Below are 22,869 nucleotides of genomic sequence, written 5' to 3'. Positions count from 1 at the left end.
AAGCGTTGTAAGTATACAACCGGCTTCATCGATAACTTCACATCCAGCTTTTGAGAGTTTAAACATTCATAAACATCAAAGTGTCCACTACTGAAATCGTCACCTGTCAATCTAAGATGTTTAAGAGGCATTGGTGGTTGTCGAAAGGAGTAAAATATTTGGCCATTTCGGTACACTTGAAAGCGACAACCAAACAATTCAGTGGCAGCCATCAACTCACATGCAGATGCATAGGTGAAGGGCTTAAGCATTTCACTCTTATAGTGCTCCTGTGTAGTGTAATTATCTCCTGTACCGTCATCAGTCCACAACATGAACCTGTCCCAGTCATTCAATACATAAGACACAATGTTCTTACGGATATCAAGAGTGAGTCTGAGATGGGCGTGCAATATGTAACAAAGAGAATGGAAAAGGCAGGTGCCATCTCCGGGCATGGAAACCACTCAGGAAGTGACAGTTCTTTGATCGATGGTGATCACCTCGATAGACATGTTAATGGGGGTACGGTTGGAATGATAAATGAAATGGGTACCTGAACAATGTAAAGTAAGTCTAAAATACCTAAACCATAACTATAATCATAATAAATGAACAATAAAACAGCGGAGAAGCCGTGGATTAAATAAAAAAGCTGTAGTTAACAGCAGGGAGACGTGAATCCCGTGGCGAAGCAAGGAAGGGAATGTAGAGACTGGAGCGACGGATGGCCTTATATAGGCAGGCAGCCAACAACGTGGGAGGCTTTGGGATGGGGGACCCAACGCCGCCTCACACGGTGACCGAGCTGCAAGCTATGAACATATATATGTACGTAAGTAGGATTCAGTTAGCGTTGGGAACCCGCGTACCAAATTTCTTGAAGATGGGCCCATAAGTAACAAAGACCGTTGAAAAGTTCAATATGGCGGCCGACAGTGGCATCATACCACCGAAATAAGTACCAAATTTCAGCCTTCTACCTACACGGGAAGTTGGAGAATTAGTGATGTTGGAAAGTTCAATATGGCGGCTGACAGTGGCGTCATACCACCGAAATAAGTACATACATTGGTTTCAGTTAGCGCAGGGAAGCCGCCTACCAAATTTCGTGAAGATGGGGCCATGAATAAGAAAGTTCAACATGGCGGACGTTGTTGACCGTTATGACCGTTACGCGTAGAATTTTGAAATGAAACCTGCTTAACTTTTGTAAGTTAGCTGTAAGGAATGAACCTGCCAAATTTCAGCCTTCTACCTACACGGGAAGTTGGACAATTAGTGACGTTGGAAAGTTCAATATGGCGGCCGACAGTGGCGTCATACCACCGAAATAAGTATGTACATTGGTTTTGGTTAGCACAGGGAAGCCGCCTACCAAATTTCGTGAAGATGGGGCCATAAATAAGGATGTTTAACATGGCGGATGTCGTTGACCGTTATCAACCGTTATGACCGTTACATGTAGAATTTCGAAATGAAACCTGCCCAACTTTTGTAAGGAAGCTGTAAGGAATGAGCCGGCCAAATTTCAGCCTTCTACCTACACGGGAAGTTGGAGAATTAGTGATGAGTCAGTCAGTCAGTTAGGGCTTTGCCTTTTATTAGTGTATATATATATATATATATATATATATATATATATATATATATATATATATATATATATCCTTTGGGGTGCGAGCAGCTGTTGCTGGGGGTGTCAGAATCCATTGAGGAAGAAAAATTAAAAACATTATTTGTACAAAATCTTAATTTATCTATCCATTTCTAAATAATTAAATGGGCAGGCTATTTCGTATCAGTGCAATACGCTGCTTGTTAAAACGGATGACTCCTAATCTTACGTGCACTTGGGTATTATGAACTATCGTATTTGTTCAAGTTCTATTTAAATTTTAATATAAGTAATTTTTATTTGGTCGACAGAAATGTGTTTAGTAGGAATGAAAGTTAAATATAATCATCATTGCATACATTTTTCTTCACCATAGAAATTTAAAGACTAAATCCAACTGCCTGATGGGCTCATCAGGCAGTACACACTCACTGCACCCAATCTCGCGAATCGAACCTCAGACGTCAGCGCTAAAGGCAAAGCCTCTCATGTTGCGCTAGGGTGTGTGGTTCGTTTATTTGACAGTATGTAGATCGGGGTGTGTATATATTTATACTAGCAAAATACCCGCTTCGCAGCGGAGAAGTAGTGTGTTAAAGAAGCAATGAAAAGAAAAGGAAACATTTTGAAAATAACGTAACCTGATTGTCAATGTAATTGTTTTGTCACTGTTGTGAGTGATGAGTGTTGTTTTCATATATATATATATATATATATATATATATATATATATATACACACACACACATAAACATATATATATACATATCTATACATATACACATATATACATACATATATATATATATATATACATACATACACACACACATATATAAACATATATATACATATACATACATATCTACATATATACACACACAGCTATTTCAGATCAGTGCAATACGCTGTTTGTTAAAACGTTGACTCCGCTCTTACGTGCAATAACAAATCAAATCATTCAGTTGTCTTTGCTCATATGTCATTTTAGAGCTGGACGCCTGGCATCTTTTTTTGGCCACAAGTTCGTTTCTGTTTGGTGTGAGGTTCTGTGTTGTGGAGATTCTCAGGATGGATTGCAGGTGCTCATCAGTGAGGCGACTCCTGTGTGCTGTTTTGTTAGTCTTTATCACTGAGAAGAGCTTCTCACACAGATATGTGCTACCAAACATGCACAAGGTTCGAGCCGCATGTAGACGGACTTTTTTTGTTCTTCAAAGTCACCAAAGCGCCGTGCAAACTCAGTGCGCAATAACTCTAGCTTCGCAATAACTTGCAGCATCATAAGGTAGACTTGATTAACGTGGTAAGTGTTCGGCAAGGCAGCTGAAGCGCTGCATTATGGGATCTGTAGTTTATTGTGTTACCAGCGCTTCATATACCCGGCTTTAATAACAATAATACAGTATATAAAATGATCTCGGGGCGGATATAATTACACCGGGCGGATGTGGCCCTGCCCTTGAGTTTGACACATATGGACTAAATAGAACTTGAAAAGTATATTTTTTCAAATGTGATCGCGCAATTCAGATAGAGTTGACGCCCACTACAGCCTGCATGCCTCAATGAGTCATCCTCCCTGCGCTCTTACTTTTTTCCGCTCATCTAATGAATACACTGAGTGTGGCTTTACCAAAACAATCTTTGATGGCTAATAAAGTATCCATTATTCGAGTATGTAGATCGGTATATATATATATACATATATATATATACCGCGTATCGCAGCGGAGAAGTAGTGTGTTAAAAAGGTAGAAAAGAAAAGGGAACATTTTAAAAATAACGTAACATGACTGTCAATATACAGTATTTGTTTTGTGAGTGTTACTGAGTGTTGCTGTCATCAAGGATTTGATTATCATTATTTCTTTCAATCAGGTTCGTATTTGTAGGATGTGTTGTGTTCAAGTTACATTCCGTGTTTGTCAATCGTTGTAAAGATGACAGGTTTCATTCATCGATTCGTTTCTTACTGCATCAATAAACAGCTCGTCTTCTTCTTTATCTGAGACCTGACACACTGCATGCACGGGTTTTTTACACTGTCTTCCTTTAGCGGGACATTGACTTTTTCCACCGTGTGCTTTGTTTCCACAGTAGCTGCATTTATGAATATGCTTATCAGACGCTTCATATTTTTGCTGCCTTTTCAATTGTGTAATTCGGTTTTGTTCCGCTCTTTGGAACTGTTGCTTTTTATCTGTGCACTGCGTCAGTTCACGTGAGCCACTCGGTGTACTTGTACTAGTACTCTCGTGCTATGTCCATAGCTTTATTTAATGTTACCTTAGTCCTGGCACTTAAAACTTTCTCTCGCAGTTTCGCTGAGTTTGTGTCAAACACCACCCTGACCATCTCATCTTCCTCTCCATAAGCACAGTCCTTCACCCGTGAATATTTACCCGTGGCAGTTTGCTATTGGATTGCCGCTGACGGACGGCCTTATATGGGCAGGCACTAAATTACAAATGCCAGCGGCAGCCTGTCTATGAACTTAATTTAAAGTGTAGGTTTACATCGTGCTTTGTTTCCGAGTAGCAGAACTCATGAATATGGTTGTATATGTCACTCGCTCGCTTCTTATTGTTTCGCTGCCTTCTCAATTATATAATGCATGTTTTCTTCAGCGCTTTTTTGAGGTCTTCCTGGTTTTCTATGTACTGCGTGATTACGTGGGAGGCGTGATGATGTCACACGAAACTCCGCCACGGCATTGAAGCTCATCTCCATTACAGTAAATGGAGAAAACTGCTTCCAGTTATGACCATTACGCGTAGAATTTCGATATAAAACCTGCCAAACTTTTGTAAGGAAGCTGTAAGGAATGAACCTGCCAAATTTCAGCCTTCCACCCACACGGGAAGTTGGAGAATTAGTGATGAGTCAGTGAGTGAGTGAGTCAGTGAGTGAGTAAGGGCTTTGCCTTTTATTAGTATAGATATATATATATATATATATATATATATATATACAATGGAACCTCGGTTTGCGAGCATAATTCGTTCCGGAAATGTGCTCACAATCCAAAGCACTCGTATATCAAAGCGAATTTCACCATAAGAAATAATGGAAACTCAGATGATTCGTTCCACAACCCAAAACTATTCATATAAAAATGATTAATACAAAATATAAAGTAAAATACATAATACAAATTAACCTGCACTTTACCTTTATAAAGAATCGTGGCTGGTGTGAGATTCTAAACTCATGTGGGATTCCACCCAACGGGACAACACGCGGAAGAGCGTCCCAAAGCAATCGCAGTCTCCCAGCGCTGTAGCAGTTAGCCGTATAAGTGCATCCAAAAAGATCGCAGACATGCTATAAGCGCCTGTTGTCAATGGGTCATACAAGGAACATTATAAAGATCCCAGTACAATAAATAACAGCTCTGTTGCTGTTTCAAGCTGAATAAAGCTGGTGTTAAAGTACTGAGACTCAGCTTCATGTTTTGGGGAGCAAGACGGGGACTCGCACTTCACAGCGCACACACACACAGTCACAATGCTGTAGTAAACAGATGTGACTATATGAGTGAGGCACACAGACTCAGACGGAGAATAGGAGACGATTGCCAGAGAGAGAGAGACGCTGGGCGGCGGCGAGATAGATAGAGAGAGAGAGAGAGAGAGAGAGAGAGAGAGGCGCGCTGGGCGAGCGAGCAAGCGAGATAAGGAGAGAGAGAGAGACGTGCTGGGTGAGCGAGCAAGCAAGATAAGGAGAGGGAGAGAGAGATGCGCTATTACTTTTGAGAATGCAACATATAGTTTTGTCCAGGAGGAAAGCAATGTTGCCTCAAATCAATGGCAACCTTTTGTAGGGTGTGTCCCTGAGACTTATTAATTGTCATCGTGAAGCAGAGCCTTACTGGAAATTTGAGGCATTTCAATTGAAATGGGAGATCAGGGGGTATAACGGTGATGCCAGGAATACATTCAGAGTGTGGCGCTCTGCTGTTTTTTTGTGTAGTTGCCTTCACACAGCCTCTTCGCTGCTTTATAAACGAACGCCATATAAATCCATCACCTTGTCAATTGTGTAATGCGTTTTTTGAACAGGTTTGATGCATGGAAGTGATCACTCGTACTGCGTTCAGTAAGTTCACGTGAGCTGCTCTCGTGTGATGTTGCGTTGTCCACGGCTTAATTTAATGTTAAGTAAGACCCGGCACTTAAAAGTTTCTGGCTGCACTCCGGTTGTAATATGACGAAGCTGCGCGAGGTCACTTTTGAGAATGCAACGTATAGTTGTCCAGGAGAAAAGCAATCTTGCCTGAAATCAATGGCATCGTTTTGTAGGGTCTGTCCCTGAGACTTATTACTTGTCATCGCGCAGCAGAGCCTTACTGGAAATTGGAGGCATCTGAATTGAAATGGGAGATCAGAGGGTATAAAGGGGACGCGAGGAATACATTGAGTGTGGAGAAACTCTAGAGACAGGGTGTGTATTAACTTGTGGATTTTTCTGTGAGTATTTGGTGGCAGTGTGACGAAGTTGCTTCGAAAGACGGCGTTAGCCGTGGAGCTCAGCTCAGAGCAAAATGAGGTGAATGGGAGGGGAGTTGATGCCGTGACTCCCACAAACGCAGTCTCTTGGAATTTGCATAAGCACAGCCCTTCACCTGCAATTTTAACTTAGTTACAAAGTGATCAAAACTCTTGTTTATATCCTGCATCCCCTGATTAAACTTGTATCCCGCATTACCGTGGGCATGACAAACACCAGCGACAGCCTGTCTATGAACTTAATTTAAACTTTAAGTTTACACCGTGCTTTTTTTCCGAAGTAGCAGCACTAATGAATATGGTTGTAAATGTCAGTCGCTCGCTTCTTATTGTTTCGCTGCCTTCTGAATTATATAATGCATGTTTTCTTTAGCGCTTTTTGGAGGTCTTCCTGGTTTTCTACATACTGCGTTGATAGTCAGTTCACGTGATTACATGGGAGGCGTGATGATGTCACACGAAACTCCGCCCCCCACGGCCATCCAGCTCAACTCCATTACAGTAAATGGAGAAAAATAGCTTCCAGTTATGACCATTAGGCATTGAATTTCGAAATGAAACCTGCCCAACTTTTGTAAGTAAGCTGTAAGGAATGAGCCTGCCAAATTTCAGCCTTCTACCCACACGGGAACTTGGAGAATTAGTGATGAGTCAGTGAGTCAGTTAGTGAGTCAGTCAGTCAGTCAGTGAGGGCTTTGCCTTTTATTAGTATAGATGACTGTGAAAAAATATCTTTGACTTGAAAAATAACAAACTTATCCTTTAAAGGAAAATGAACCCTGAACAAAACAAACATTTTCAAATCCATTTATTCCACTTCAGGTTTGTAAGGCCTATCCCAGCAGCACTGGGCAGAAGGTAGTAAACCACTTCATATGGAGGAGCAGTTCACTTCAGGTAGTTCTGAATAATACCCAGATATATGATTATGCTTTAATAAATGACAAGAACCACAGTGTAAAATGAAAGCAAAGATAATATCTAAAAACACAATGTGAAGAAACTATATAAGACAAAGGCAACAAGCATATTAATTTGCTCGACTAGTTAATAAAGACTTTAATGTGAAATAGAAAGTGGCATTTAAAATGCATTTTTGGAACACTAGGAAATGTACTTTTACCTACCATGCCTTCAAAAGCTTTCCAGATTCTGTTATTTTCTCTTTATGAATCTTCTCTCCATTCCAGTTACACATGTTGCTGCTATATGTTGCACAATGCAGACTGTGACTTCATTATCTTTATATTGTACGCAGCACTGCCACCTGTTAAATTGAAACGTAGGATAATTTAAAACAAATCATCTTTGACAAATGGGACCCCTTATACCAGTTTTAAAGTTAAAGTGTAATAAATAAATTGAATAACTACACTTTGCTTGAATTTGTTCAAAAGACAATTCTACTATTATAAAATGGAGTTGTCACTGTGTCTTATCTATTGGTTTCCTGGCATTAAGAAACCCTACAATAGCATGCCATGGTAAAAATAAGCACAACAAACCAACACTGAAGTTTTATTTTCAATCAATAATGGACACCTTTATGGCTCTTTACCAATGTGTGACAGAAAGGAAGTATGCCTGGTATCTTTTTTTTTTTTTTTTTTTATTTTTAATTTTATTACAATCAATACATAGCAATCAAGTTTTACAAAAAAAAAAAAAGAATTATGCTAAGAACAGATCGATCCCCACCCTTGAGAGAGAGAGCAAGCCAAGCGGTGTAAAATTTAAGGCTTTTAAAAATACCTAAATCAACAAATTCTCTGTGCTTTATAAAATCATTTCAAAATATTACTGATTAGATCCTGCCATGTTTTGAAAAAGTCTGCACAGATCCTCTAACTGAGTATTTGATTTTTCCAATTTTAAATAATATAACACATCAGTTTCCCACTGACTTAAAGAGGAGAGTTTGGGTTCTTCCAGTTTATCAGAATAAGTCTGCGTGCCAACAGTGTAGTGAATGCAATCACAATTTGTTTGTCTTTCTCCACTTTAAGACCCTCTGGAAGAACCCCAAACACAGCTGTTAATGGGTTAGGAGGGATTGTGAGTCCAAGACTGTCTGAGAGGTAATTAAAAATTTTTGTCCAGAATAATGTTAATTTGGAGCAGGCCCAGAACATGTGACCTAGTGAGGCTGGGGCTTGGTTGCAGCGTTCACAGGTTGGATCATGCCCTGGAAACATTTTGGAGAGTTTTAGTCGAGACAGATGTGCTCGATATATAATTTTGAGTTGTATAATTGTATGCTTTGCGCATATGGAGCTTGAGTGAATTCTCTGCATTGCTACTTTCCACTCCTTTTCTGATATATTAATTGAGAGGTCATTTTCCCAGTGTCCTCTTGGATCTTTGAAAGGAAGGGATTGTAAAAGGATTTTATATATTGTAGAGATGGAGTCTAACTCCTTGAAATTGAGCAATAATTTTTCCAGCGTGGATGAGGGTGCAAGATGAGGAAAATCTGGAAGGTTCTGTTTAACAAAGTTCCTGATTTGAAGATAGTGAAAGAAATTTGTAGCTGGAATGTTAAATTTGGAATGTAATTGTTCATAGGATGCAAAGACGTTGTCTATATAAAGATCTCTAAGCAAATTAATTCCAAATTTTTCCAGATATTAAAAACTGCATATGTTTGTGAGGGTTGAAAGAGGTGGTTCTTTTGCAGGGGTGCCACAGAAAGAAGCTTCTCCGTCTTAAAATGCTTTCTACATTGGTTCCAGATTCTAAGTGAGTGGAGCACAATTGGGTTATTAGTGTATTGCCGATAGCGTGTGTTTATTGGAGCACAAAGCAAGGAATACAAAGAAGTACTGCAGGATTTTACTTCTATTGCGGTCCATGCCTGTGTATGTTCTTCTATTTGTGTCCAGGTTCTTATCGACTGTATATTTGCGCCCAGTAATAAAACTGGAAGTTAGGTAGAGCCATGCCGCCTTCTGCCTTTTGTCTTTGTAGGGTCGCTCTTTTGATGCGTGGATGTTTAGAATTCCAAATAAATGAGGTTATTGTTGAATCTAATTGCTTAAAGAACGATTTATTAATGTATATTGGTATGTTTTGAAATAAAAAGGAGCTTAGGAAGAATATTCATCTTAACAGTGTTAATTCTTCCAGCTAGTGTGAGATGAAGGGTTGACCATCTATGCAAGTCTTGTTTAATTTTTTCCATACAGACGACGAAATTTTGTTGATAAAGAGCTTTATGTTTACTTGTGATGTTTACCCGAGGTATTTAAACTGTTCTGCAATGATAAAAGGAAGGGTGTCTAATCTAATATTATATGCTTGCGAATTCACGGAAAGAGTACACTTTTATTCAGATTAATTCTGAGACCAGAGAGCTTTTGAAATTCTGTGAGTGCTGCTAAGACTGCAGGCACAGAATTTTCTGGTCCGATATATACAGTACCATGTCATCTGCATATAATGAGATTTTCTGTTCCAGTCCTTCTCTGCTAATCCCCTTTATCTGATCAGTATTTCGACAATGTATTGCCAGTGGTTCAATGGCAATTGCAAACAGCAGTGGTGACAAAGGGCATCCTTGTCTTGTGCCACGTTCTAGTTTAAAGTAGTCTGAGCAAATGTTATTGATGCAAACTGAAGCTTCTGGGTTAGTATACAGTAATTTAATCCATGCACAAATGTTGGGCCAAACCCAAACTTCTCCAAAATAGTAAAAGGTATTTCCATTCAATCATGTCGAATGCTTTTCTGCATCCAATGATAATAATATTTCTGGGGTGTTTGATTTAGTTGGTGAGTATATTACATTAAACAGGCGTCGAAGATTTGAAGATAAGTGTCGGCCCCTAATAAATCCAGTTTGGTCTTGTGATATTACTGAGGGAGCACTTTCTCCATCCTTCTAGCTATGATTTTAGAGAGTATTTTAACGTCGTTATTCAGAAGTGAAATTGGTCTGTATGATGCACATTGTAATAAGTCCTTATTTTGTTTTGGAAAGACAGTGATTAGTGCTTGGCGAAAGGTTTGTGGAAGAGATTGGTTATCTCTGGCTTCTGTAAATGTTGCTAATAGGAGGGAGCTAGCTGAGCGGAGAATTTCTTGTAAAACTCTGCAGGGTAGCCATCAGGGCCTGCTGCTTTTCCACCTTGGAGTGACTTTATAGCATCCAGTAATTCTGATAATGACAGAGGTTTATCGAGCTCCTCCACACTAATAGCGTCAATTTGTGGTATCTGTAATTTATCCAGAAATGCATTAGATTGTATATTGTCTTCTTTAAACTCAGTAGTATATAGGGATTTATAGTAGTCTCTAAAAGTGTACATTATATTTTTGTGTTCGATGATTTTATCTCCATTAGTGTTAGTAATTACGAGATTGCGTTGCATACATCTTGCTTGTGAATTTGTTGCGCTAAAAGCTTATTAGCTTTCTCTCCATGTTCATAATAATGATGTCTGGATTTGTAAATTAGTTGTTCGGTTTCTTTAGTTGTCAAGAGGTTTAATTCTGAATGTAGAGCCTGCCTCCTCTTATGTAGAGTCTCGCTTGGTAGTCTGGCATGTTCTTCATCTATTTTAGTAATTTCGCTTTTTATCTCTGCTACTTTCTTCGCGGATTTATTTCTGTGGGAAAGATATGAGATAATCTGTCCTCTTAAGAAGGCCTTAAGAGTTTCCCAGAGTATTCCTGCAGAGATCTCAGGGGATGTATTTGTCTCTAGAAAGAATTCAATTTGTTTGGATATAAATTCAGTACAATTCTCGTCAGCTAATAGAAGCGGATTGAGACGCCATCTGCGGGTGAGTGTATGGGGCTTAGTAATTTCAGCTCCAAGATCATCGGAGCATGGTCTGAAATAACAATAGCATCGTATTTACAAGATTTAATCTTAGGCAAGAAGTTATTATCTATAAAGAAGTAATCAATCCTTGAGTAGCAATGATGTACTGGTGAGTAGAAAGAATATGTTCTTGAATTTGGGTTTAAAACCTCCAGGGATCTGATAAGTTGTGATCAGTTATAAACTTTGTAATTATCTTTGCGGTGTTAGTTGCGTTCCCCTGTGGAGGAAGTCTTATCTAAAAGTGGATTTAGAACACAATTAAAGTCCCCAGCCATTATAAGTTTATGAGTGTTCAGATTGGGAATGGATGCAAATAAATTTTGTATAAATTCCTTATCATCAACATTAGGTGCATAAACATTTATCAAAATCATTTTACAGTTAGATAAGTCTCCCATGACCATCACATATCTCCCTTCAGGATCCAATACTACATCTGATGCTACAAATGGTACTGTTCTATGTATGAGAATTCCCACCCCTCTAGTTTTCTTTGTAAAACTAGAATGGAACATTTGGCCAGTCCAGTCTTTTGCAGCGGAACTGATCCTTACTTAGTAAGTGGGTTTCCTGTAAAAATACTATTTTAGCATTTAGACCTGTTAGGTGAGAAAGTACTTTCTTTCTCTTTAATTTGATTCAGGCCTTTAACATTCCAGCTTACGAAGTTAACTGTCCCATCATGGAGACACTGATTCTGAGTTTTTGGTGTCATATTATAGTCTTAACTGGAAGTGAAATAGTTTAGGTCTTAATTTCCTATTCCCCCAAGAGTTGTTGCCATGCAGCTTATTATTACGTTGATAGTTATAATTATAAAGATTGAGATGATAGATTAGATATAGATCAAGCCTGCTCTCTTTCTCTTCCCCTTAACCCCCACCCTCCCTTTTTGCCTCCCCAGGTGAGGCTAAAACCCACTTCATGCAGTCCCAGTCCTCTGACATACCCAGAGACAGAGCACGTCCAAAGCACATCAAGCCCCCATGCAGTGGCGCTTTAAGGTTAAAAGATAGAGATATCTGTTACCAATATAGTCTTTAAAAGAGGAAAAAGAAAAAAAAAAAAATTTTGCACTTAATATATATACATATATATATATACACATACATACATACATATATACATATATATATATACATACATACATATACATATAATCTTCATCAATTTTAGTGCATTAAGATGATATCCCCAGATAATAAACCCAGGTGATGGTGTTAAAGATGTGTCCAAAACAAGCATAACAAGTCTTAATGCAGTAATAGCAATAACAGCAAACCAAGGGTATGATATTGAACAGTCTCATTTAGGGTACACATGAAATAATTAGAAAAGAAAAAAAGAGGAGGAAAACGTAATTAAGCACAATAAAACATAAACATTTAGCCCTAGTAATACTAAGTAATGATAAGTAATAAGTAAGTAATAATAATATAAGAATATGAGAATATATGCTGATAAAAACCCGTATTTTAAAACAAATAGATCAGACAGTAGATTATTAATCCTAGCTTTATCATTTACCGCCATGACTCACAATTATGTATCAGAATAGTCCGGGATCAGCTTTCTTAACTCATTTTCTGCCTCCTCCTTGCTAGCGAAAACATAGAAATGACCCTGCCATTCCACTTTCAGTTTTGCGGATACAGGAGGCCGTATTTGACATTGGCTTGCCGTAGCAGCTGTTTAATATTATAGAAGGCGGCGTTTGATAGCTGTTGCTGGAGAGAAGTCAGGGAAGACGAATGTGGCAATCTTCATATATAATATCTTCCTTTTTTCCTGAGGAGTTCCATCACCTCTAACTTAAATGATAATCGTTCAAAACGGACTATAAAAGATCTTGGTCGGGTCTGACGGTGTTTGATCAGCGTCTGTGTAAGCCGCTGCTATCTCAGATTCTGCTTTAAAGTCGCCCCGATTATTTTAGAAAAAGTTCAGTTCGAATTTCACGGGTTTAAACTTTCTCGATTCTCCGGCAAGCCTTCAATTCTGACATTATACCTTCTATTCCCATCTTCTAAAGCAGCCAGTCTGTCTCCAAGTTTTTCTCCGAGTTTTTTACATTCCGAACTGACATTTACTGCTCTTTCCTCGGCACTGGCAGCTAGATGTTCGGCTATTTCGATCCGATTCGTGAATGTCTCACTAAGATGCTCCAATCGATCAGCAAGCGTGTTCAGTTTAGCGAGTTTTTCTCAATGCGCTCTTCAATTTTACCCAGCACCTGTCGAAGTTCAAGTTGTACCTCTTGGCGTAGCCTTTCATTTGCCTGTTGGATTTCCTGTTGCAGACATTCATTGGCCTGTTTCATCTCCTGTTTTAATTCCTGTTTCAGTCTCTCAAGTGCCTTTGCCGTTGCTTTCTCATTAGCCTTCTCGCTTTTCTTTATATCTTGCCTGAGCTCAGCGAGCAACACTTTCAGTTCAGATAGCTCAAATGTGCCTTCTTGTACCGTAGATGAAGCAGCAGACTCTGCTGAAGCGGTGTCCCGCTGCTCCAGTCCCGCGTAATTGCGTAACTGAAGCCGCGGACCTCCCGGCCTTTTCCAGTTTCAGGTAATCCTCTCCAATCGGCGAGCTATCCACATCTGCACTCACGATCGCACCTTCGCTCCCCTTGTCGCTTTCAGCCGGCGACGATGTAGCGGACCGTGGTCCCGAGGAGTCTGTACTTTCGCCCATCTGATCCAGGTCTGTCTCTGAGAGGCCGTATCTCGAACTAGGGCTTGCTGATCGCAGCTTGGATGTAGCTTTCGTCTTCGATTCTTTCGGACCCCCCTTCTTGTTGGCCATGTTTATATGTGTTTACATATACTGTAGCGGTCCCTCTCGGGTTGAATAAATACAGGATATCTCAGAATAATAAGCAAATAATATGAAAAATAGCACCACTGCTAGCGGAGCTCCACTTCAGACGTCCATCTCTCGCATCGGACGAGACCAACCACGTATGCCTGGTATATCAAAACATCATTACATGTTTTAAAGCAGTATAATATTGACTAATTTTTCCAGTAAGCATTTAAATTAAAGCAATATGACTGCTGAAGAAAGGTAAAGCAGGCAGCTAAACCTGCAGTAAACTTGAAATCTTGCCAAAAAGTCTATTATTAAACCATACATACTGAAGCAATTTATGTATTGGCACATTAAACTTTTGCGAGAAAATAGTATGGTGGAAACTAGAATGGTGTGTTCAGCTAATAAAAGCCAATTCAAGAGTATTAGCTTATCATGCAGCTTCATCACAGGATTGGTTTGAACATTGTTGGAAAAAATTACATTTGCCCTGCACAAAGTAGTTTTCTTAAAAAATATGCCAAATTTATACTTAGTATAAAGTCTGTAGAGGGGTTACAAAATGAGTGTTAAAAATTTACCATAAGTGTATGTAAACTTCTGACGTCAAATGTATATATATATATATATATATATATATATATATATATATATATATATATATATACTGTCACACATGTGTGAACTGTGAACATCAGTGAGACCACTAAAAAACCTTTTGCAGCCAAGAATAATATACGTGTGGCTGTCCCAAACCCTTTTGTATGTCTGAGGCTGATTTATTTCACAATACACATATACAGTCAATTCGCTGATATCAAAGAATTGCTCCTATGGAAACAAATGGGCTTAAGTTCCAGCAGCAACACCACTTGCACTTCAGGTAATCCACACGAAGATAAGCATGTCCATCTAGGAAAAGGTTGGGTTACTGCTGGAAGAGGCTTTGGTGAGGCTATTAAGGACACTTAAACTGTCCACAGTGAATAACTCATGCAGACGTGGGAGAATATGCTAACTCCACAAAGACAGCCTCCAAGAGCTATGAAACAGCATTACTAGCCACTGTGACACATGGCTGCTTTGTCATTTAACACAGTGAACCAGGTGTGGCAAAACAAATGGTAAATGACCTCACTGAGCCAGGCAATTAAATCTTTTTTAGGGGTCTTTAAAAGAAGTCTTTCAATAACTTGTCTCTAAATTTGAGTAAAAAAAGGTGTTAACATCCATGTGATACTGAAAGTAATGGTTCACCCAAAGCTATACATTGGTTTTCTCAACCTCAGAAATGGCTTTGGGTAAAAGGAACATGTCTTTTGGGTTGTGTAGTCAGGTTATTTGTTTTTCCATAATGTTGTACTTGCACTTTGAAAGGTTTAATAAAACTATGTTTCAACAGAATGTTGGATACAGACATGTGTTATACCATAAACAGGTAATGGATATCGTTTTCACTCACCTAAAGTTACGAAACTTGCTGCTCCTTGCTTAGCTTTCATTCATACACTACATTATAGTTGAATTTTTGATGGTTGTATACATGTTTAACTGTAGTACGAAAACAGTTTGAAAAGATTGCATTTTTGATCGACATTGTTACTATTAAAAACTAAATAATGTGAAATTCTAGATGATTATCATCATTTTGGTAGGAAAACATCTAGTCTCCTGCATCAAGAGACTTACAGTAGGTTCAACATTACTTAAACTTCATTTTTTCTGGAGTCTCCTACTGCACAACAGGAAGAAATCCAGACTTTTTACAAGAGGTTTTTAGGGACCTGTCTCTTGAAAATGAGTTTAGCAGGATCGCCTGTAATCAATCACATGATGCAAGTGCTTCAGATTTACCAATGCAATGTGACTGTATATGTGATTGATTACAGCACTTGCTTGCTGTTTAGATCAGTTTATAACTGGAAAAGCTAGAAATCTGACAAGTGTACTAAATGAAATAAATGCCACTTTTCACAGTTAGTATATAGTGACAGCTATAATTGTAATCAAAATTAAATTATGATTGATTGTGCAGCACTAACACAGACAGTGACTAACTGTTGGATTCAAACACAAATAACTGGATCTGAGAGGCAGCAACACTAAACAATGTGCTATTTGTTTATCAGACTCTTTTATCTAAAGCACTTTTGGGCCATGGCAGTACTGTAGGTAGATCTCAGCCAATGGTGGACAATCTCTCCAACCCCTGCTCTGACAATCATGCTCAAATCACCAAGGAGATAAGGCATGATGATCTCATTCGATTCATCTAACACTGTGACACACTGCTGATCGCAAAGGACACCCTCCTCCGCTTTCATAATCATACTTGATTCACGAGGGAGACCATCCCACTTTAGCTGCTCAAACGATTGTGCTAAATTTGCAGAGGGGGACCTCCACCAAGGTTTGTTGCAAACACACTGGCATGTGAAAAAATGGGTTGTGACAACACAAATGTTGGGAAGCACTGATTTAAAGCAGCTTACAAAAAAGGTCAAATAATTGAGTAAAAATCAGCCTGAGGTAGTGTTTAAATATAAAAATGCTCAAAAAAAAAAAGCAGCTAAAAATGTTCTTATACAGTTTTTCTGGAAGGAAACAAACATTTCTGAATTGTTTTCTACTGATCAACAAATTAAAATAATACATTTAGAAGTTCAGCATTGCATTGCATAACATTATTTTGACAAACCCATCCATCCATCCATTATCCAACCTGCTATATCCTAGCACAGGGTTACGGGGGTCTGCTACAGCCAAATCCAGCCAGCATAGGGCGCAAGAGAAGAACAAATCTCGAGCAGGGCCAGCCCACCGTAGGGCACACACACACAAACACACCAATCACACACTAGGGACAATTTAGGATCGTCCTTGGAGTGTGGGAGGAAACCGGAGCACCTGGAGGAAACCCACGCAGACACAGGGAGAACATGCAAACTCCACACAGGGAGTACCTGGGAAGTGAACCCAGGTCTCCTTACTGTGAGGCAGCGCTACCATGAGCCACCGTGTCGCCCTTTTGTCAAACCCATTAAATCCAATTCAAGATTTTTCGGGGATGAAGATCAGCAATTAGTCCTTTATTGTTTTATAGAAAGGTTATGTTAACTTACTATAACAGAATTTCCACTTCCCAGATCAGTTTAATTATCAGTTTACAGTCATACAGTCATGCTTGCAATAATCTTTTCCTACAAGACTTGTTATTGCCTGCAGCAAGCATTACGATTTTGTTTGCCTTTTTTCCTCGTTTTAGTGAATTACAAGTGGGTCTGATCTGTTTTGACTTGAATCAGTACACTCTGATTTTCTTTAATGTATGTGTATTTAGAACCCAATCCTAAATACATGCATCCAATAAAAGTGTCATAATATACAATAGCCATTTTCAGCTGAAGTAGTCTAAATGTGTTTAATAATGTAAAGCTTTAACAAATTCTTTAACCAGGCCTGACATCTTAAATAATTCTTAAACAAGGTACACTTTTGATCTTCAATCTGTGGTCACAATGGAGTGCATACCCTATTCTCCACATACTGGAAGCTGTTACCATGCAAAGGCACAAACTGTTTCAAACAAATGTCTACATTTGAAATATTTTACTTTAACATCAGTTTATTAATCTGAAAATAAACATTGGTTTGCAAAGCTGAATGACATGAGTAGGGATTATGCTACTTGTTTAACTCACAAATGCCTTTAAGTTCAAATACAAAATAAGGAAAAACTAACCACAGAAAAAAGTGGTTTTGGACAATACTCACAATAAGAAACAACTTTGAAACTTTGAATTTTAGGCAAACTATTAGAACACTTATAATAAATGTAAGAGTATGACTGAAATGCGTAGAGTATTTAAAATACATTAAGAAGTTGTTTGCCCTTTACTTATTTCTAATACAGAAAGTGTTTTCTAGACTTTGCTTCAATTTCATACTTATCACAGTGTATTAAAACTCACAATGCTGTTGGTGTACTTTCATGCACTGGGTCATTACCAAAGGCTAAGTAGTAAAAAGGCATACAAATCAGCCTGAAAGGAAGCAGAAAGTCCAGTAGAATACTCTACATTTAACTGAATTTAATTCAGAGGAGCCTTTATTCATTGGTAATCTAGCAATCATGTGAAGCAGCTAATTCCTAGAAACACTATAAACAGAAAAAAAAATCATCGTATGAGCGCTGAAAAGCAAGTGCTGCAAACACCCTTACTTATCTTAGTTATGTACCAAAATGAAACCTGATTTATCTATTGGTCTATTCCACTATTTTATATTGTTTAAGATAATATATATATATTATATTATATGATATATATATTATATATATATATCATATAGCGTAAAATCTTTGTTCTCCATGTAAACATGACAGTTAATTTTTTTTTCTCTGTTATCACTGAAAAACACAGGGGGATAAGTAACATATAAAATATTTGTGTGGGTGGAGTATTCCTTTAGTTCTATAATATATTTTTGGGATTTAGCAAAAAGCCAATGCAGCTCCTCAACCAATAATCTAAACAAAAACCGCCGAGCATGGCGATGGTAGCAACATGCTGTGGGACTGTTTCTTGTCAGTGTGAACAGGACAAGGGCTCTGCTCAGGATAGGGGAAAAATAAATAGATCCCAACAGCAACATATTTTAAAGTGAAATCTACTGCCCCCTGCCACAACACTGAGCTCTAAATACAATTTCACTATTCAACATGAGAATAAGCCAAATCAAGCAAGGAAAGGTCCTCAAAAAGGAAGATCAATGTTCTTTAACAACCTAATCCAAGCCTGAAACTCAATGCTATAGAAAATGTGGAGACTCAACTGAAAATGGCCTTGCACAGAATACTGCTGAGAAGCTGACGCCATATGGACTCTCCTATTGTGAAGGATGAGATACAATTGTAAAATTTAGTTGTGCTATGCTGAAAACTTACTGTTGTAACCAAAGAAAAATCAGCTTCCATAAAGTATTAAAGGGAATATATGCTTTTGCAACAAAGGCTTTGAATTTTTAAATGATTTTACAAAGAATGACCAAGTTCTTTCATGCTTAAATATTGGTTACAAGTAGGCATTTATGTGTATGTGCTGCCGGTACACTGGTACAGAAGTTTGCACAGCTACCTTCCAAGTAGTCTTGATTCAATTCCAAGCTAATGCAGAAAACATGATAGGTTATTCAAATTTTAAAAAGAATAAATAGGCGCTGGACTTCTATGATCCTGAACTGGATTAGCCAGATTTAAAGACACAGGTGAAAAAAGGTCTAAGATGATTTGCCTTTAAAAACCAGGTTTAACACACAAATACGGTGAACTTTCAAAGGGAGTGTGAGGACAATTAATATTTACCTTATAATACAGGTTAAGTATCCCTAATTACAAAATGCCTGGGAACAGAAATACTTCAAATTTCAGATATTTTCAGATTTTGGAATATTTGCATAAACATAACAAAATATCAGGGAGCCACCATTTACTCAAGCAAGGAAATGTAGCCAAACCAGTTAAATAACGAGTCACGCGTATAATAATTCCTCTCACCAAGCTGTTAATATCCAAGTGACTTCTTCACATGTAAAGGAAAGGAAGACATGTGAGCCAGAATGTAAATAAAAAAAGAACAGCTTATTAGGGTTAGAGATTGAAAACAAAGGAGACAAGAAAGGTGAAGGACAGAACTGATACCAAATAAAAATAGCAAACTGAACTATGTACACTATCTCCCACACTGTTCTGGTTGGGGGAAACACCTTCACGAAGCTGTGTTGGCTTGGTTTAATTGGAAGGGCCATTGTAGATGGCAAACTAAAACTGAGGCTCATTTTCTGTCTGCTCTCACTCATGGCGTTCACCCAGCCACAACCATGCTCATTGCTCTACTTTCACCACACTCCTTCTTCTCCCTCATCCCTATCCTGGTATGTCTGGTATCACTGCACTCCTTGGCTTGCGCTGGCTGCCTACATCTCACCCATCACTCCGGCTGGCGGTCCTCATTCCTACAGCCAACTCTCACTATCATGTTCTGTATACTGTCCTGACACTGCACTGCCACATGCATGGTGGTCATAGCATTGCTGCTACATTATAATTTGCATTGACATGACAAACATAATAAACCTAAAAAGTGATGAATATGATATAGAGACTCTATTTTAGTTCCCTTTTAAGAAAGCCAATGCTGCATTTTTGCACTGAAGAACTTTTTAGCTTTATCATCAGTTTATATGGGCCACCTGTTGTCACTTCTGAAAGAACAGGTGAGGAAAATCTCAGTCAACCTTCACTACATCATTCCCACTGTGTTGAAAGTCATTTACCAACCAACTGATGAGCAACATTCAGTTTCCATATGGTGTTGGTGTGCATACACAAAACATACAATGATTTTGCCAACATAAAAAGGCAATTTGTACCAGTGCCCGATGCTTTGTGTGATGCCCCAGTCCCCAGATCATCAATCGTGTGTCTAACCTTCATAGGGAAGTCATTTACAAGATGAATGAGATTTATAAAGGTAAACTACACTGAAATGTGTGCACATCAGGTTTTAGAAATCAGATTTTTTGGAGTATGCATTTTCATGATTTTCAGTAGACGTATATTTTCAAAATCAAATCCAACCAAAGTTTTATAAAAGAGACCCTCTTGGTGTGGACTTTTCACTTAAAATGTCATTTCAGTGCTCTAAACGTTTTGGACTGTGGAATTTTGGATATTATACTGCACAATCCTAAAATATTAAAATCAGTGTAATATTTCAAGCAATGCAAATTAAACCAAAAAGCAAAGTGCTGGTGTTCTTTTAAAATTTCTGTCCATATAGAAAAGCAATGCCACAACTTTTTTATAGCTAGTTAAAATTCTCTCCATTCAGCTAGGAGCACTACTATAAAAATTATGTTTGAAATTCCAGATTTCATACATGACCCCAAATTTTACCAAATGATCACGTGACTATTATTTAACAAATCGCAACATCCTATTGAAGACAGAGGCTAAAGGATCAATGTTCACAAAGATGAATACATCTTTTCATTTAATACTTACTTTTAATTTGTCCAGCAGTCTAATAATTTTTTTTTCTCTAAATGCAGTAAATTAAGGCCTAAAACAGTATTTCAGACCAAATTTTAATTTTTGTGACACTTAACTTTTTCATCAGACAAATGCATGAAGTGCAAAATTAATATGTTGGAGGTTAATTCCAAAGGGTGTGACCCCCATCCATGGGCGACAGCTCTAGGCAGGGACATTCATTGCTGTCCAGTTCTTCAGACAAGGAACAAACAACTGTCCATGACAATCAGCTACTTTAATTCATGCGTCTATGCACTTCACTTGTGCCCTGTTACAAAGTCAAGTAAACGAAAATAATGTACAGGTATTTGCATGCTAGGCATGTCGTTTAACATCTTTTTAAGTTTGTAACTGAGGTAGTGGACTCAACCCACTTAGTCAAACGCTGCGTGATTTTTTTCCCGATTTAGTAGGCTATAACCTTGGTTACCTAGTACCACCATGGAATGAATGAAAACTCACTGCCACATTGTATTTTTTAACAGAAAACTGGCTGAACAAGTAGGCTTATCAAACCATATTAATTAGCCAAGGATTACGTTTACACCGAAAAATCCAAAGCAATTGCTGTCCTCCAGTAATTACATACTCCGCATGTGGCCAGCCTAGGAACGACACCATACAAAATAACACCTGATACAGGTTCTGGGTATTTGATTAAGCAAATGTCTTAGTTTCCTAATACATTTGCCTGTTATGTGCTCGCTGCTCTTCTGTGCCACCGAGAAATTAAAACACACAAACAGCTCAACCATGATAAAATACCCTGATCGGTTAATTATTAATTGGACACAACAGTGCACTGACAACTGTAGTTTAAATTACATAGAAACAGAAGCCGGCGTGACAATCGGTGACTTCTTCCTGCGCGGCGGTTCCCAACGCTACACTTGTCATTGTACTAGCCTTCAGTGTACAAGGAAATCCCCAAGGCATTTTGTTTATGTCTGCTGAAAACAAGTCTCATAAACGCAACTGAAATGTATGTACGTATAATACGTACGAATAACTTCCTTTAAACAAGATAAACATCTACAAATCAATGCGAGTGTGATTGCCTTTCCATAGTTTATCATGAGAACTGTTGCTTAATCTTTACAGTGGAACCGTAGCTGAACACTTTTTTGACGCGGTGACCATGCCCGGTGTCTACTGAAGCCAGTCCTATTGGTAGGTTGTCGCCTGTCGGTCACGCGGACCCTCACTCCGGCTCTTGCTGCCCGGCCGCATCAGCCATCAGAAGGAGCAAGCGTTCAAAAATGAATCGAATACATTAAGATAATGACCTCGAAGAATCGCGAAATTACAGCAGCTACGTCATTATTTATTCATCGTATTGACAGAACAACCCGCCTTTGCACATCAGTAAGATAAGATTTCTTGACTCTGGCTCCGCCTATGTCACACAATTTATTATACTTTGTTTTTCTATACTATATGTTTGAATATTCGCAGAATACCCGAGTGCTGATTCCGCGCGTGTTCTTTACCTTGTAATGCGAACCGGCAGACGGTCACAGATCACTTGCGGTGCATCCCGAATTCCCTCTCTTTGCTCCTTCCTGCTGCTCCTCTGCACTGCTGTTCCTACCCAGCCATCTCGATAGAGCGCCGAACTCAGTCCTGTCGCTGCCCCGGGCGCCAGCTCGTAGCAGGCTAAATCAATTGAAGTCAGAACGATGGATTGTTCCTGTTTACTATGATGGCGTTGAGACTCACCTTTCTGTACTTACAATATATACATACATACATACATACATACATATCTATATTAACGTTTTTGCAAAACTGTAATACGAAGGCAGAATAATCGAAGATGCTCGATTATTACAACTCCTTATTTTGTAAATATCTTTTAAGATTGTAGGTGACAACTAGCGCATGAAGTGTTAGTTTAAAATATAGATGTTCAGTTTTTGAAGAAAATAGTTAAAGTCAGGTCCACACAATTGAAACCGACCTTTGGATGACTACCATAGTTGATTTTATGTGGTAGAAAGGTAATTATTTCTGAACACAACAATACAGTCTGC

The 22,869-nt window shown here is 38.5% G+C and overlaps 1 protein-coding gene across 2 annotated transcripts in view; it reads right to left on the bottom strand.

Annotated features, from left to right (window-relative positions):
* Positions 1-22,449, bottom strand: part of cnsta (consortin, connexin sorting protein a) — a 132,037-nt gene extending 109,588 nt beyond the window's left edge. For both annotated transcript variants that reach the window (XM_039748804.1, XM_039748805.1), the window contains exons 1-2: positions 22,327-22,449; positions 7,236-7,375 (exon numbers count right to left, since the gene is read on the bottom strand). The gene's annotated coding sequence lies outside the window, so the exon portion shown is untranslated. The remainder of the gene's footprint in view (positions 1-7,235; positions 7,376-22,326) is intronic.
* Positions 22,450-22,869: the final 420 nt, after the last annotated feature.

Source organism: Polypterus senegalus, chromosome 3 (assembly GCF_016835505.1).
Source record: "Polypterus senegalus isolate Bchr_013 chromosome 3, ASM1683550v1, whole genome shotgun sequence".
NCBI lineage: Eukaryota > Metazoa > Chordata > Cladistia > Polypteriformes > Polypteridae > Polypterus > Polypterus senegalus.
Note: the sequence above shows the minus strand (reverse complement) of the source record. Positions and strands in the feature narration are given on the sequence as shown.